Below are 18,571 nucleotides of genomic sequence, written 5' to 3'. Positions count from 1 at the left end.
GATTCCATTTGCTATACTTTCTTCCCTATTAACGCAAGTGCTGTGTTTCAGGGAGACGACGGAGCTTCCACAACAATCAAAACATCTCATTTAGATGATGCAGATGTAAAGGAATCGTTGAAATAAGTTGATGAAATGTGATCATATTTGGATTTTCCTTGATTCTTTTGGACAATGCATCTTTCGCGGTTATCTCCTTATATGTACCTGTGCGTTCGACCACAAGTGTGTGTTATGTTTCCAATATTGAAAACCATACTAATGCAAGTACTGTGTTTCAGGGAGATGCGGATGCCTCCTCTCCAATACAACCATTCATGGCAGTCCATGCAGAGCCAGAGGTATGGATACTGACAGTTCCATCGAAATAAATCATCACTGGTCGAACACTTGTCCTTTGATTGTTGCACACAATGTTTAAATCGTATTTGGCTATTAAGATGTACCTGTGTGTTCGTCCTCACGTGTGTTTTATGCTAACAATATTTTGATACATAGTAATGAAAGTACTATGTTTCAGGGAGACGATGGAGCCTCATTCCGTGCTGTCTATGTGGATACAGAAAATATAGTCCTTGCAGCGCAAGAGGAAGGGAGGACATGCGGAAACGAATCAGAGCTACAGCGTGCAGATGTTGAAGGTCGAGTCAAAAAAGTTGCAAAGAAAAAAAACAAAAAAAGGTTAGTTACAAACAGTTAATAACTTAAAACATTTTTTTGTGGTGGGGACTATTTTATGTTTTTTTCCAGTCAATTCTACTACACTCCATCTTGTGTTTAAACTGAACATCCCTTTACCAATCTCTCCTCCAGTTACCCGTGGGCGTCAGAACTATACACACACAGACAGTGAAGCGAATGAGAGATGTGGCTTGCCAGACCATGTACACTATGGAACTATTAATTGAGGCGAGGCGTGTTCAGGCTCGAGATGTTCATGTCCAATGGCCAGAACATGAATTAACTGTGTTTGGAGACTACAGCAAAGTTGCATTGGACCATAGCTACAGTGCGACCGGACCACCACAAGAAGATGTTATTGAATGTATTGAAGATAGCTCTGAAGTAGTTGCAGATCAATTTACACAATCTACACCCGCCAAAAATTTGCCACCAAAAAACATGTCGACATTGTTGTGTTCTCCCATCAATGTTGAAGTAGCAGATGTTGAAATGAGAGAGAATGAACCAGCCGCAGCATCCATAGACGCATCAGAACTTGATAGCAGCGATATTACTTTCCAATGTGTTGAAATCTCCACAACGTCACAGGCCGAAACAACGTTGACGCAGGATGACAGTCTAATGAAAGAGAGCAAATACATTGTATTCGACAGTTGTTTGATGGAAATTATAAGTATGCTGAAATGTGTGCGTTCCATTAGAGGGAATGTATGTGGGAAGCCATTGATTAATGTGACTCGTCAAATAAAAGGCAGTAACGTCAAAATAAATGCCGCCTGTAGATTAAATCATAGGTTCTCATGGTCTGCACAACCAATGCTGGGGAAAATGCCAGCAGGCAATCTACTGTGTGCAGCTGCATCACTTTTTAGTGGCTCCAGTTTTAGAAAGTTAGAGGCTTTCTTTCAGTTTGTGGGACTCCATTTCATTTCTAAAGGGCTGTACTACACATACCAACGTGATTATCTGTTTCCGGCCATTAGTGATGCTTGGAAAATTGAACAATTGTCTCTAGCAAGTACATTCGAAGGCAAACGATTCAGGCTAGCCGGCGATGGACAGTGCGATAGCCCTGGATTTTCTGCCAAGTACTGCACCTACCACTTTCAGGACATGGATAGTAAGAAAATTGTGAGTTCGGAGGTCGTGCAGGTAACAGAATGTACATCCTCAGTGGCCATGGAGGAACTAGGATTTATAAAATCAGTGGAACATCTACAATCGAGGGGGATGCACATCGACCTCATAGCCACGGATAGACACGTTTCAATTGCCAAGACAATGAGAGAGCAGTTCCCACATATTAAACATCAATTTGACGTATGGCATCTTGCTAAATCTATCAATAAGAAAATCTCGGCTGCAGGAAAAAAAAAAGGTTTTGAAAGTATTTTGCAGTGGTCACATTCTATCACCAACCATCTTTGGTGGAGCTCAAAAACTTGTGAGGGGTCAGTGGAAATACTATTTGAAAAATGGCGGTCACTGATGCACCACTGTACCAACGTTCACCGCTGGTCAGAAAACCTACATTTCCACCAATGTGAACATGACCCTTTGTCCCCAGAGGAGGCACGGAAGAAGAAGTGGTTGATTCCATCTTCACCGACACACAAAGCCATTGAGAAGATTGTTTTCGACAAAACTATCAAGAGATTTGAAAGGACTGACAGAATTCTGTCACACAGGAGATTTGGAGGTGTTCCACAATATGTGCCTAAAGTACAGGCCAAAGCGCTTGCATTTTAGCTTTCGGGGCATGAAACATCGCACTCTACTAGCGGTCTTGGCCCATAACAGCAATGTCGGACGTGAACAATCTAGGACTAGGGGTAAAGTAAGGATGCCTCGCTACACTAAGGTGTTTTCAAAACGAAGTAAGCAATGGGTGATCAAACCAGTCTATGATGAAATGCAGTTCAACTTTGTGAAAGGCCTTATTGTTGCTGTGTTAGAGAAGCACAGATATGGAATTTTGGACGTTTCTGTACAGAGCAGTGATCCATTGCCACCAAAAATTGCGACTGTGCCATGCCCACCCGATGCACAGATGATTGCGAAGTACAAATCCCGGTTTAAATAATTGCAAAATTGTCTTTTTGTAAATAAATGTTATTGTACAGTGTACCTGTAAACCTAACCCCTAACTTCACCATCATGGGTGGCGAACAAGCTGGGTGTCATCTTTGAATTCTCTCTATTCACCTCACATATGTGTATGTATATATTTTTCTCATGTCTCATCTCATGTAAATGTAAATGCTGCGCACTGTTAACGGAGGGGAGGCTTGCGTATTGCAAATAATAAAACAAACAATAAATCTCACTTTTAACTCAACTCCTGTGGTGCTTTATACTTTCCCTGACCTTCCGCCAATAATTAAATGTCTCAATTTGGGCTGCAAAGCTCGCAGACAACGGCGACAAAATTGGGGCACTTAGAACGCGCCATCCAAGCGGGCCGTGGCATTTGCGAGAGAAGCCAGTTCCCATTTGCACATTGAGGCGCTCTACATAGACGGATTCTAAACTTCAAGTTCTCATAGATGCCTATACTACGTGATGTTGCAAATAAAGAATGCGAAGGACAGCGGCCAGATGAGGCCCACAAGTCGCACTGGAAGTATAAGGGTCTATTGTTTTTTGACCTTGAGACAGGGACCATGCCGAAAGAACTACATTTGAAGGGAGTGCGCAATAACGTAAGAGACGATAAGGCAGAAAATTCAGAAACTAGAGTTTCAGTTTAGTTCAGTATACGAAAAATCGGTCAAGAGCCCGGTCCGTTTTACAGACTGCATTACGAAGAGACACAATGGAAATTTCAAATATAATGTGAGTAAATCTTTACACGCTTTTATACCGGGATGAAGATTTAATGAATGGATGCATGAATAAATGAATGAAGAGCTAGGAAAAGCAAGTAAAACGCGTTCGTAGTGGGCACATGGGCATGCAGGTCCACTGGTCTCACCGATCTCGGTCCTTGGCCCAGCCACTTTTTCCTGCACTGCCTACCTGCACTACGGGACTCTCTCTGTATCCTTCAGCCCCTTCTCCCGGCATTTACCTTGCACTTGCCACCAGCTGGCACTATTATTTAATTTGTATTCAACTAACCATGTACAGCCCTTCCCCATGCGCGATCAGAAAGACACCTGACCTAGTAGGAACGTTGTCTGTCTGCCCTTGTTCCCCACCTGCCTCGTCATGCCTAGAAACACGAGTATAGGCGCGTTACAAATGCCATATCATATATCATACCATTCCTCACGCATGTAGACTAACTGTTGTTTATCATTGTCGGTTTGCCTCGATTTATCTCGTTACTTTTCGCATTGATTTTATAGACAAACATACTCCATTGAACTATCCTTGCAAGCAAATAGTTTCTGATCGGCCGTAATAAATAAAATGAGTAATATTAATGAAGTTCGGCTAGCGAGACTAATTATCATTTTTTTGTTTTCATAACAGGTATTTGATCCCTTTCTGCCACTGCCATCTGTTTGAGACACCGGCGGATGGATTCTTCAGCAGACACCTGCAGCTTCGTGTCAACAACTGGAGCACGATCACCATATTATGGGACGATCGCCAAGGGCCCACATGCCCTTACGCTGTACTAGTGGCTAGAAGCAACATAACAACCTTTAGGCTGGACTAGTGCCTATTTGATGGAACAGCCTTGCGGTTCACCGTGCTTCCAAAGTGATTCTTTTTACGAAAATGAACACCCTGTGTACCATAAAGGAACACCGCGTGACTCAAGATGAAACGGGACAGTTATTTATTGCGGATACAGATAAAAGAAAATAAATGGCTTCCGGAGTTCATATGGCAATTGCTAAATATTCTCTAAACATTTAATGTCAAATAAATGTACTTTACCAAATGTACCGTGTTGCTGTTTCATTGTAAAGTACAGTTTCATATTCCGAATTGTGGCGTGCTGTGTTGTGAGTTGATCTGTGTTGGTTTCTGGGTTCTGTGTGGAGTCGCGTAGAAGACGACTGGGCGCGTTTGCCTACGCAGCACAGTAACGTCACGGGGAGAGGTGGGGAATATGTATGTTTTGATAATGTCAGGCTCAGGGGCGGGGGAATTGATTTAGTGCCGCAAAAGCAGGTCCGCCAGGGCGATCGGGGAAAAGATAGGATTATCAGAAAATGGCGGCTCCCTGGTGCTTGTTTTCGCGTGCGTTTAATGGACGAAAACTCGGGTAAGGTCCATAGGAAAGTTTTCTACAATCGAGCCACTTAGGCTTAAAAAAACATGGCCGACCCGTTGGGACAATAACATTTTTTACTAGACCATGCCTTTAAATTTGAAGAATGAGTTCTGCTCTTAAACCGCTCAGACTGCCAATTGATAAAGGGGAGTCTGAGCACTAACACATTTCCGGTAATCTGAGAGAGCCACCTCAATTCCCACTACTCTGGTTTCATGTCCAACTTTTTTCAGCATTGCCTGGATTTCCTTTTCTGATGTTACCAGTGAAGAGATTGCAGTCTCCTACATGTCCACAAGCCCTAATACCTTGGCATCAATATTGTGAAAGTACTTCTCCAACTCCTTAACAGCCTCCATCAATAAAGTTTCACTCCTTGCTATATTGGAACCTATACATGTCTTCATGCTATTCTTCCCCAACTGCAGAGACATTTGTTACAGCAGAGGTATGTGGAACGAAGTTGTTTTCCTTCCTGGGTCTCACCTTACTCTCCGTCATGTTCTATTCTGCCAGATTGGTTGGAAGGTCAGGAGAGCGAGCCCCTCAGTGGCACCCATGAGTGTGGCCTGGATGCTTAAAATGTCCTGCAGCAAGAAAAGTACTCTTCTGCCGAGACTCCTGATAATCTCCAGTTTAGAAACTCCATCCTTCTCCCCAGACAAATCTGCTAGGCGGGTGATTGTGCAGGAGCTGTGTCAGATTATTAATAGATCTTTTGTATCTGGCATAGTTCTGCCCGGTTACCAGACATTTGGTCGACCAATTTTTTTCGACCAGACAAATGGTCGAACCAATTTGGTCGAAAACCAAATGGTCGAATTTTTTTTAAAAACGAAAACCCCAAAAATAAATATATAAATAAAAAAAATTCGACCATTTGGTTTTCGACCAAATTGCGTCGACCAAATGTCATTCGACCAGTTTTCAGTCGACCAAATGACTGGACACCGTTCTGCCCTCTCTTAAGAGGTCAGCAGTGATCCCTCTTTTGAAGAAACCTACGCTCGACCCGCCTGCTGCTCGGACAATCAGCCTATTTCATTACTCCCTTTTGTAGGCAAATTAATGGAATCTCTAGCGACGGAGCAATTGCAGACCCACACTGAATGCAGTGGTTAGACGCCTCCCAGGTGGGTTTTAGACCTGGCTGTAGCACAGAGTCAGTGGTTGTGGCCGCAGTGGACAATTTGGGATGGGCAGTCGACCATTGATTTCTCTGCAACCTTTGATACGGTCGATCATGCCATTCTTCTATCCCGGCTTAGCGGTTACGGGGTGCTAGACAGAGCATTGGAATGGCTCGCCTCCTTTCTTCCTTTCTATCAGATAGATCCCATTCAGTGGTGTGAACACCTTTTCAATCAACTTTGACACTAGTGTTTTGTGGTGTCCGTCAGGGTTCTCCCCAGAGTCCCCTCTTGCTCAATATCTAAATGAGATCATTAGCACAGCTCATAGATCTGCAGGTCTGAGGTTTTACATTTATGTGGATGAGGAGGCTGACCTCTTGGATGGCAGTGTGAAAACATGTCTGAACAGGTCAGCGCTTGATGTTCCCTAAAACCCTAAACCCTAAAACAGCTCTTTGACTTCTTTGCTTTTTTTCTGCAAAATCCAGATAGTCAACGCCTTCATCTCAAGCAGAATGCCTTTTTGCAATGCACTTTCTCCTGGCCTGCAGAAAGTGGTGTTAGGCAGACTTCAAAGAATCGAGAATGCTGCAGCAAGGATGCTTCTGAAATCAGGACGGAGAGAGCATATCACCCCGGTGCTGCAAGCATTACCATAGCTTCTGAGGGATAAGTGGATCAGATTAAATTTAAGGAACCCTGTATTGTGCATCAAGCTCTGCAATGTCGAATGCCTGACTTTATCAGTGCTAAATTCTGCCACATGTTCCAGGGAGATGTGTGTACCGACACCTATTCGCGCTAAGCCCAAAAATTATTGGTGAAGTTCAAATATAGTACACAATTGTATTTACAAATCTATTGATAACACAGTTCATGATGTTCTTCATCCATAAATGTATTCTTTATAAATTCAATACTAGTTCAACAGCCAACGCATGTTTGGACTAGATAGTCTTTCTCAAACCTAGGCTTTCCATTCAACACGACCGTATAATTGTGGGATAGTAAAACTCCTCCTAAAATAGTTGTGTAGCTTCTGGTCAATTGCCCCAATAATGCCGAGTTTCTGGACCAAAATATATCTGGCTCTGCTGCCCGTGTGCTGCCCGTGTGGTATCCTGTGTGGATTCACCTAAGCAGTCTGCATGCTTTTCGCAAATATACGATTGCATTGAATGCAAAGCATAGCCTTGAGAATGTCGATCTAGTCGAAACATGTGTTGGCTGTTCAACTAGGATTGGATTTATAGAGAATAAATGTATGCATGAAGAACATCATTAACTGTGTTATCAATAGATTTGGAAATACAATCATGTACTATAATTGAAACTCACCAATAATTTTTGGGCTTAGCGCGAAGAGCTTGCGATACACACACATCTTACTCGTTCTATGGTTTAGGGTTTACCAGAGGCCACTAGCCACGCAAATGCCCCTTCAATCTCAAAAGTAAGGTCCCAGCGCAATTGGACACCATTTAAACCTGCTCATCATCTTATACACTTTGTTCCAGGGAGCTGTCTGTGCTCTGCCTCGGCTAATACATTGACGCTGCCCAAGTTTAGACCGGTGAATTGGGGGGTGTGGGGGTCTTTTTCAGTTCAAACTGCACAGTTATGAAACTCTCTCCCCGGGATCCTGTGGGGAAATGAAAATCATTTGGACTTTAGACGCAACTTGAAGACCCTTCTGTTTCCTCCTTGAATCGTGACTTTCCCGATGGCCTGGGATGCGGGTGGGGGTGTGAGGGGGCTCTGTCCCTTCTGTAAATTGCCCTGGCGTGGGTCACCTGTACCCACTGTTTCAGCGCCTTGATACCTCTTTGCGAGGTAAATGTCTGCGCTTAACAAGTGCTGTACTATACCATACCATAACAGAACTCCAGCTGGCAGTCAGAGAACTTTGTTTTCCCCTGGTGTTGGTATACCCTGGACCTCTAGCATTACCAAGTGCCTCCGAGACCTAAACCCACTTTTCCTGGGCCAACATAGAGGCCTTGACCATCACATATCTCTCCTGAGTGGTTACAGTGTGAAACTGTGGCGCCATCTTGCCTTCCTCATGAAGCTGCATCTAAAGCTGCAAGACCTAGCCCCTCACCATGTAGATGTTCTCCTCCGTGCAAGCTGAGCAGGGCTATGGATGTGCTTTAACTACACGTGCCCTTTCCATGCAACATTTCACTAAACCCGTGTTCCCCAGAATTGTAGTGTGTGAAAAAGCAGCTCACACCACAGTTGAAAATAAAAGCAGACTTCAAGAAGCCCGGATAAATATTCAAAATATGATGCTCCACCTCTAGGAGCATCCAATGATTAAATGTGTAGCATACAGTGGTCTTACATAATGCACCTCTGCCATTTGTGGGAGTCTTTGGCATGTTGTTCTGCAAAAAGGGGGTGGAATAAAGGTAAGATGGCAAAGAGAAGAGGCAAGTGCGAAGGTTGTTGAATTGATGAGTGCAGACCAGAAGTAAACATGTTCTGAGTGCCTGTATGGTTCTCTGTGGATTGTAGTGATGAGACCTCAACATGTGCCATATTTGGAGAGAAAATACAATATCTATTCGATGACAGGGCTGGGTCACCAGGAAAGCAGTTGGTCTAGGAAGGTGTGTGTGCATTACAACTAAGGAGTAGTAAAACGCAATAAGCCCAGAGAGGTTCTGCCAAGGTTCTAGGGAAGTTTTACATTTGCTTTTGTACGAGATAATTAAAGCTTTCTGTATTTCATTATTTTGGTCACGTTTCAACCCAAACTAAATACTATAGGGACTACTTGTCGAATGCCCTTTTACACAGAGTGCTTTTTCTCAGCTGCATTTGCAAAGCATAACCTCAACATCGCAGTGCCTTTTAAAACATTTTTTTAAATCAAACCCTCGTTCGTGTATTTTGTGACGAGAAAATGCTTTATAAACCACATTCTCTTGGTTTAAGAAAAGTCGACACTGTGAACGTTTGTAGACTGTTGGCCGGAGTGAAATTTAACCATACATGTGTGAGGTTGTCTTATAAACTGAGGTTCTATATGTGGAGGGTGTAGTATTTGGGGGAATGTCGCATATCTCATTTGATACAAGTGCATGTGATAAACTTAAAGACTACATCCCAGAATGGACTCTGCCATCCTACCCCTGAAACACATGTAATATAGCAAGCTATATTGTTATTGGCTCAAACGAGGAACGAGAAAATATGTGCGTATGGAGGAGAAAAAGAGTAGCAGCATCTGAGAAAAATAATGGCCCTGCCCACAAGGTCTGGTACAAAATGTGGGCAAAGCTTTTGCTTGTCAACACGACCCATTCTGCTCCTGGACATGATTAGCGCATCCAACTAATTAGGGTTATGTTTAGGTTGCAAGGTAATTTAAAAACATATTTTAGAAAAATAAGATTGGTATATAAATGCAGGGGTAATTTTGATTTAACTTTTTAGAGGGAATAAAAATATTTCCCAGCAAATAAATTCAATTAAATGGCAAATTCTTAATGTAATTTGCAAAGGAATGCAAATTCAATGAAAGGAGCTGGGTTGAAATCAGTTTCCCTTTAAAGAAAAGTGCACATGAAAAGGCTAGATCGGACCTTGGCCTCCATTGTTCATTTGAATACAGGATTTTCAACTTTTCTTCCATAACACACCACTTTAAAATCCAACCTCTTTTAAACTTTGTTCCCTTCTACATACTTCATGGATAATAAAGCTCCCATACTCTTAGTCAGTCCCTTCCAACTCATCTTGCAGCACGCACATGGCCCCCCACACCCAGCACAGTTTTATTCCTGTTAGCATTACCCACAACACATTAATCTTGGCAGAGCCTCTCAGGGCTTATTGCGTTTTACTACTCCTTAGTTCTAATGCATACACACCTCCCTAGACCAGACTTGGATACATAATAAGGAAACTTTTCAACCTACTCTGGCTAGGGGAGTCAACCAGATACATCACACATTGTGAAGAAGTAGAATTCACCAAGATATTTGCTCCGGAGGAAAGGCACAGCCCGAAACGCATAAAGCTCATTATTTTAATATGTTTTGATTAAAAATGTATGTATATACAGTACCCGATGTCTTGTTTCTGTAATACAAAATGTTGATGAAGTAGAAGCTTTGGAATCAACTGATGTCTAACATCATTCATATGTACTCCTAAGAATGTGTTCTCAAATAGATTTTCCATTGATTGACTAGTTCAGCTAAAAAAGGTGTGCAGGGAACAGGAGTGTCCACTACATTAGGACACTTAAAATACAAGTATTACAGTAGCATCTTTCAGTGTCAGAGCTATGTTTTTCTCCCCCGCACCCAAAGATCCATTACAAATATTTGTTGGAGTTACATTGATATCGCTTAAATTTGGCATTTTTCTACCCTATTAATTAGTAGCAAGTTACAGCCCCAAGAAAGGAAATGCCATTGTGAATGGAATGCTTGGCCATCCCCTATCCTTGCTCCGTCCTACTGTGTCGTCCCTCTGTGTCGTCCCTCTGCCCGCCCCCTTCCCTGATTGGGCACTAGGGCCAATTTCACCCTTGCACTCAGGGCAGCCGCACAGCCTGTTTCAGTCCCCTGTGGCTAAGAGCCCCAAGGCGAAGGCCAGGACCAATTGAAGCAGCTTGATGATGTCTGACGGTATGTGCTGTGGAAGCATGAAGCCTGCAGCCGTCAACCTGCTGCAACTGACCAGGTAGGTGCGGTCTGTGGGGCAGCATTCATGGCACCCCTTAAACTGACCCACCTCATTCCTACATTTTTTACTGCACAGCACGTATGCATCTCAGCAAATCATATTGTTAGCCTTCCCTCACTTCTCCCCTGGAAAGTCACTTTCTTTCCTTTGCTGTTGTGTTTAAAAACGAGGGCCTTCCCCTCTTTTTGATTGCATTGTGGTAACTGTGGTACTGTTAACCTGTGCCATTAGGCTCTCTCTCACTCTCTACGGCCTCTCCCAGCTGGGAGTACCTTTGTACTGTTGTGTGTACCTGTCTGCCCCTTGTGTGTTCCCGGGGGTGTGACACCCCCCTGCGCATACTGTGCTGTGTGCAGCGCAGGGCTGTGCACCTTTCACTTTTTCGCCCCTTCCTCTCCCTACTTCCCCCTCAGATCCTCTATGGTGCACTACGTCTCCCCCATCTTCTCTAATTGCTACTCTATCTCCTATGGAAATGGCCCACATAGATCCTCTCCTATCCTATCCCTCTCAGTCAGAAAGGAAGACGTTCAAGAGGGGCATCCTGGTCTCCAACCCAGGACTCCCTATCACAGATAACTACATCAGTGCTTCCTCCAGACACTCACCACCTCCTCTTTGTTGTTCCCTCGCCAGACATATGGACCCAGATCTCGGTCCCCTCTCCTTTCTCCTCCTCTCCCATTAATGGTGGCACTTGGTGGGAGGTTCTCCTGGCCTCCTTCCACTCCTCCAAGACCATCATTAATGTCTATCTGGATGGTAAAGTCTTGATGCAGGGCCCTCAGCCCAATCTCCACCTTTTTGATAGGTGTCTCTCATGTCTTATCAACTGCCTTCCTTCTCCTGCTACTCCCAATAGCACCTTTCCGGCTCCTCCGCCACCTCTTCCTTCCGCCGCCTTTCTGGCACCTCCCGCCTCCACTCTGGCTACTAGGCCACCTCCCGCTACACCTCCACCCAGTGTGGGGCCCCTTTACCACTTCCTCAGGGCGTATCTCAAGCCTGTACCTCACCAAGTAAGTCTTTTAAATTGGGCAACCTGCTCCACGTCTCTAACCTAAGCTCTCGTTCTGCTGTCAAACACTCCTGACATCTGCAACTTCCTTTAAGATCTTGACCTGGATGTCCTCGCCCTCATCAAGACATGGTTCACGTTCAACAACATTACACACACACACACTTCTCCTATTGAGCATTTCATAGACTCACGGAACAACCATTTATAGCACTGTACACACACCACCCCAGCACTACACACACACACACCACCCCAGCACTACACACACACACACACACACACACACACACACCACACACACACAACCGTGCTCATACTAGCCCTTAGCACTTCCTTAAGCACACACACCCAGCCCCTAGCACTGCACTATACACAGACACGAACACCCCTCATGCACTCCAGGCACTGCACACATGCACCACCAGGTCTTTAAATCGGCCTGTGCTAACAAAGGCATAGCCCCCGCAGTCTTCAAAAACTGCCCCTGGGCCAGGGCGATGCCCCATGATCAAGCACCCTAGGAATGGATCGAGTGATTAACATGCTGTTAACGAAATATTGTAGGGAAGCGGTCTGCCGCTAAAGTGGCACAGCCAACAACTGACTCCCAGAGGAGGAGTCTGTACAAATGAGTTAACAACTCATTGTTTACAAACAATTTTTCTATTAGGGTATTATCATAAATGAGATAAGCAAGCAGGCTAGTGAGCAATATAGGCGCAGAAGGATCGCAAGCTTGAATTACTGTCACAGAAGTGTCCTATATAAAATGTGTGTTCATTCTTAGGTTTCCAAAATGCTCTTATATTTAATGCAAAGCAATAAGTAGCTTACATTGCTTCTATTTTTCCTCCTCCCCTTTCCCATGTAAAACTTCAGGGCCGGCTGAAGATGTGCAAGGGTACAGTGGTAACCTATTCCAAAATGAAGTCTGGTGGCTCTCTTACTCTCCATTCTTAGGCAGTTTTGTGGTGCGCAGATTATAATAGAGATGTTTCATAATGTAAAACCAATGGGCGTTTTCCCTGGGTTCATCTTGGAGGGTGCATAAAATGAGCCCCTCCTTGAACTTCATTATTCCGTAAGCATATTCCCTGCCCCAAACCAAAGAGCTGAACGCTGGGTAAAACATGTAAGTAATAAGTTCACACTTTTTACAGTGCTTTGTTTATGGCCAACACTAGCAAACTTAAAGGTGTACAATCTTTAGTTTGAGAAGACTGATGCCTTCCCAGGGATATGTGCATACCATCAAACCTTCCTTGCAGAACTATTTTGCTGCAAAATCCTAAAGTGAAGGCAGCAAATGAGCAAGAAAGAAAAGCTATTATGCATGCTGGCCATGAGTTATTTATTTACACAATTAAAGCAATGTACCCATTGATTGAATTACTCATGTGCTTAGTGAGAAACTGATTTATTTACAGACAGCAAACTATTTAGAAAGTGAACTAGAGGGAAGAACAAGTTATTTACCCCAGGTAACCTCCTTACGACTGGATGTTCCTCCCACGTATTCCTCATCTATGATAATTCCAATATCCAGCTTCAGCTGCTATGGAATACATTTTCGTCATTAATGTGGTCTAGCCCATAGTAGACTCTAAAGCAGCGTAAACTGCAATAACATGGACATTCTACTGCAGGGAAGGATAGGGAGGGGCGATGAGGAATACATGGGAAGAACATCCAGTTGATAAAACATTACCAGGAGTAGCTAACTTGTTGTTCGAATGGATTGTGTCCTCCCTCGCATTCCTCATCTATGATAGACTGCCAAAGCGGTATTCGTTTTGGCTGACGGAGTACGAATTTTGTTATAGACTGCCAAAGCGGTATTCGTTTTGGCTGACGGAGTACGAATTTTGTTATCAAGAATTTTATGAAACAAATGGCTTTCCAAAAGCTTCCATCCGGATTTAAGGTGGAATCAAGACAGTAATGCTTTGTAAAAGTGTGAATGGTAGACCAAGGGGCAGCCTTACAAATATTTTTTTATAGGAACACCTCTTTCCAGAGCGGAATAAGTAGCCATGGCCCTAGTGGAATGGGCTCTCAAGCCTTCTGGGGGATTTTTCCCGGCCAGTCTATAGCATCCTTAGTTACAGCCTGTCCCAGTCTATGACCAGTGTATCCTATAAACAGTTGGTCATCTAGACATCCCTGAAATGTAGAAATTCAAAGCCCTTCTTGGGTCAAGTCCGTGTAAACTTTCCTCTTCCTCTCCAGGATGATGTGGAGGGTAAAAACTAGGCAATACTATCTTTTTGTCCCAAATTAAAATCTGATATATTCTTAGGTAGGAATGAAGGTTGGACCTGAAGGACAACCTTGTCCTTATAAAAGACTGTAAAAGGTGGTTTAGAAGATAGTGCCTGCAACTCACTCACCCTACAGGCTGATGTTAACGCTACTAACGAGATGGTTTTGAATGTTAGTAGTCTTAAGGGACATGAATGGAGTGGTTCAAATGGTGCACATATGAGCAATTTCAAAACAAGAATAAGGTCCCAAACAGGAGCCTGAATAGGAGATGAGGGAACACATTAGTGAGTATCTTTTGAGGAGTCCCTTTAGAAATTGTATCACCAAAAGGTATTTTAAAATATGGTGTTTCGTCAGATGAGTGCTTGAAGATGGAAAGCGCCGCTAGATTGGCCAAATGCAGCAGAAAAGGTAACACCTTCAGTATTTTGCATAGAAAAGGATCCACATTCTATTCCCTTGCACCAGCTGCCGAATCTGTTCCGACGGCAGCGGTACAAAGACTTCATTGCTGGCCTTCTGGCCGAAAGCAAAATCTCCATTACGTCATCCGGAAAGTCCCAATCCTTGTGCTTCAGCCTCTGAGACACCATGCGTGAAGGCTGAGTGTCTTGACCTCTGGATGGAGAACCCTACCCTTCTCTCATGAGAGAAGGTCCACTCATTGTGGAAGACATATTGGAGGGCATATGGACATGTCCAGAAGGTCCGGGTATCACGTCCTCCTGGCCCAATCCGGGGCAATTAAGATAATGGATTTCCTGAACTTTCTCAACCTCCGGATTACGTGAGAAATGTTGGGGACTAGAGGAAAAGCATACAGGAGTGGAAACTCCCAATCCACCATGAACGCGTCTCCTAGAACTCCTCTTGGGGGACATTCCCTGGAGCAGAACAGCGCGTACTTCCGGTTAACACTGGTCGAGAACAGATCCACTTGAGGGGCTCCCCAAAGGGTGAAGATCTCTTGAAGGACTTCCTGAGCTAGTTCCCACTTGTGGGAGAGTGTGCTTTGCCTGCTCAGAGCGCCAGTCGCTGTGTTCTACGCTAGGTGAACTGCTGATAGATTCCTTCTTGTATTGCCCAGAACCAGAGCTGCATTGCCTCTCTGCACAGTGGAAGTGACCCTACACCACCTCTCTTATTGAAGTAATACATGGCCACTATGTTGTCTGTCATTATCACGACATTCTTTCCCCGTACAGAGGGCAGAAAAGCATTCAGCGCAAATTTGATTGCTCTCAGCTCCAAAAGATTGATGTGTAGTTTGGGCTCTGATGGAGACCTATGACTGCTGAGATTGTTGGCATGGGCTCCCCACCCAGAGTGAGGCGTCCGTCACTACTGTTATCTCCGGCCACGGTTGACAAAAAGGTTCTACCTTCATAATGTTGTCCTTGCAGGCCCACCACAGGAGATCCTGTGCGACACTGTTTGGCACCTGAAGTAGGTCTGACATGTCACCTGAGAATTTAGACCACTGTGTCCTGAGAGCCCATTGGAGGGATCTCATTCTCAGGCGAGACTCTGGCACCAGGAAAATGCAGGATGCCATGAAGCCGAGCAACCTCAAAGAAATCGAAGGCCAGGAGACGCTGGGCACTATGACATTTGGTTACCATCTGCAGAATGTGTTGAGCCCTCACCTTGGTGTCGCATGGTCTTTCCCAAGGATGTATCCAGTACAGCCCCAATGAACTGCAGCTTTTGAGATGGTAACATGTGGGACTTCTTGTAATTGAGGGAGAATCCCAGTCTGTGGAGAGCGTGGGGGGTCACGCTGAGATGATCCAGGAGTTGCTGGTGAGACCCTGCCATGATCAGCAAATCGTCCAGGAAGTGGTAGATGTGAATCCCACCCCACACCCCCTCTCCTGGGACTCGCTGCCACCACCAACATCCGTTTGGTGAATACCCTCGTGCGGAGGTCAGCCTGAATGGCTGAACTCGAAACTGATCATGAAAAACGCCAACGGTGAACCTCAGGTACTTTCTGTGCTTGAGATGGATTGGCACATGAAAATAAGCATCCTGAAGGTCCAATGACACCATCCAATTCTGGAGCTGGAGGGCCTGAAGGATCTGAGAAAGTGTGACCATCTTGAACTTGTCCTTACTGAGGAACTTGTTCAAGTGCCTCAAGTCCAAGATGGGTCTCAGTCCTCTGTCCTTCTTGGGGATTAGGCAACATGGAGAGTACCATCCTTTGTTCCTCTTTGCTACAGGTACCGGCTCTATAGCACCTTTCTCTAGCAGGTTCAAAATTTCCTGCAAAAGGAACGGATCTGGAACCTTTAACAAATGACTTCCCGGTGGATGATTATGAGGTCTCTGAATGAAGGGGAGGCAGTAACCCTGTGCTATGGTTTCTAATGCCCAAGCATCTGCAGTAATACTCTGCCATTCTTTCAGATGCTGAACTAGTCTGCCTTCCACCAGGGTGTCGTGAGTCAAGATCTCAGAGCGGTTTTGAGGCAACTGACGCAGCGGCTGATGGCAAAGATACTGCTGCTTGTGTGGGCTTTGCACCTCTCCCTCGTCCACCACGAAGGAATCTTCTTTGGCCTCTATGACCAGCCATTCCTCTAGCGCTTCCCAGTGAGGAGTAGTAGTGAAAGAATCTACCCCTCCAAGAAGGTCCACTGGGGTGAAAGGGCAGAGGATGCTTAATATCAGCACCTAGAGACTTGGCTGCCGCCTTTGAGGTTTGCAGCTTCTCAAGGCTTTCGTCAGCCTTGCTACCAAAGAACAAATTACTTTCTTACCTGGTAACGTTCTTTCGATGAGATGTTCCTCCGACATCTTCCACATCTTTGACATTGATTACCGCAGCACAGCTGTGGTAATCAATGTCGAAGAAGTGGAATACGTCGGAGGACACAATCCCCTCGAAAAGATGAGACCTGTCAAAAGGCATATTAAGGAGTCTAGACTGCACATCCGGTGCAAATCCAGACTTCATTAACCACGCAAACCTGCGTCTTACGGTGCTTGCTGCCGTGGCTCTGCTGATACTGTCAGCACAATTCAAATCCGACTGTATAGATTCACACATGGCCTCTTTGCCATCTTTTACAATGGCTAAGAAGCAGTCTCTTTCTTCTTCTCCGGGAATATGTTCAGCCACCATGGATGCACAGTCCCATAGGGTGAAGGTACATTTTGCAAGGGCACATGTAGAGTTGGCTGACCTGGGAGCCATGCTCCCGGCAGAAAAGACTTTCCTAGACCAGGCGTCTATGTGCTTTTCATCCCGATCTGTTGGGATGGTCGGATAGGCAGCTTGCTTGGAGGTAGCGGTTGCTGCTTGCACCACCAGGCTTTTTGGGGTAGGATGTTTAGACAAGTAGCTGGGGTCACTACTTGATGGCCTATATTTTTTGGTCAAATTTGTATTGACTGCCGGACTCGATTTAGGTGCCTCCCAGTTTGCATTTACTCTCTTTTGTAGTGCGACATGAAAAGGTAGGATTGGACACCTTTGTCTAGGATATCTGTGAGATCATCCTGCTCGAAAAGGAAGGGCAAGCCTGCTCCATCCCATAAAATCAGTGACCCTGGTCATTAAATGCCTGCAAGATGCATCTACGTGTTCATCTGGTTCTGGCTTGCCAAAATCCAACTCTGGTGAGGTTTCCACCCCAATGGCTGTTTGTAAATTCTCATGCAGGTCCTGCAACCTAGATTGCTCCATTATAAAACAATCAGGAACATTAGGAGTGCCATATTGGGACATCAAGTCGACTGCATTAACGCACCACACCCTCTGCCGTAAAAAATTCAAAAGCAGCTGAAGCTGGATATTGGAGATATCATGGAGGAGGAATACATGGGAGGACACAATCCATTCAAATGTATTTACGGTATGTAGCCAAGACCACCTGAGACAATGCTGAGCGACCACAAATAAATATTTACATGGCCTCATGATTTAGTGTTTAGGGCAGACAGCCTTTGTCTAAGCCACTAGCACCACATTTAAGCCGATCCCCAGCACACTTTGGTCATTCCCCCTTTCCAGAGCCCCCCCCTGATTTTTTATCCTACTAAATGCACTGTGCACTAGCCAGCATTATAACAGATGCACACGCCCCCCCCCCCCCCCAGCAATGCATTCTGCCGCATACACAAACACTGCCCCCAGCACACACTTACATCCCTTGCCTTATTCTGGTGTTGCACTATTAACTGTGCATACTGGAATCTGGGATTACTGTGCTTGCTGATGGGCATAAGAGTATTTGGCTTTACTGTACTGGAATGTAGCTTTACTGTGCTAACTGGGCATAATGGAATCAAGCATTTCTCTGCTAAATGGGCATAACCGTATCTGTCATTACTGTAGTAAGTGAGCATAATGGAGCATGTCCTTGCCGTCCAACCGGGGCTAATAGAATACTGCACCGCTATGTTGACTGAACATACCTGGGTCTGGCAATTCTTTGCAAACTGGACATAATGGAATCTTGCACCAATTTGCCAACTGGGCTTATTGGACCTACTGTACTAATTTGGCATGCATAGTGCGACCTG

The 18,571-nt window shown here is 44.8% G+C and overlaps 1 protein-coding gene across 5 annotated transcripts in view; it reads right to left on the bottom strand.

Moving 5' to 3' along the window:
* Positions 1–18,571, bottom strand: part of HVCN1 (hydrogen voltage gated channel 1) — a 764,389-nt gene that overhangs the window by 59,026 nt on the left and 686,792 nt on the right. The window lies entirely within an intron of this gene.

This window comes from Ambystoma mexicanum, chromosome 10 (genome assembly GCF_040938575.1).
Source record: "Ambystoma mexicanum isolate Mex_15411 chromosome 10, UKY_AmexF1_1, whole genome shotgun sequence".
Lineage (NCBI taxonomy): Eukaryota > Metazoa > Chordata > Amphibia > Caudata > Ambystomatidae > Ambystoma > Ambystoma mexicanum.
This window is presented reverse-complemented; position numbering and strand designations above follow the sequence as displayed.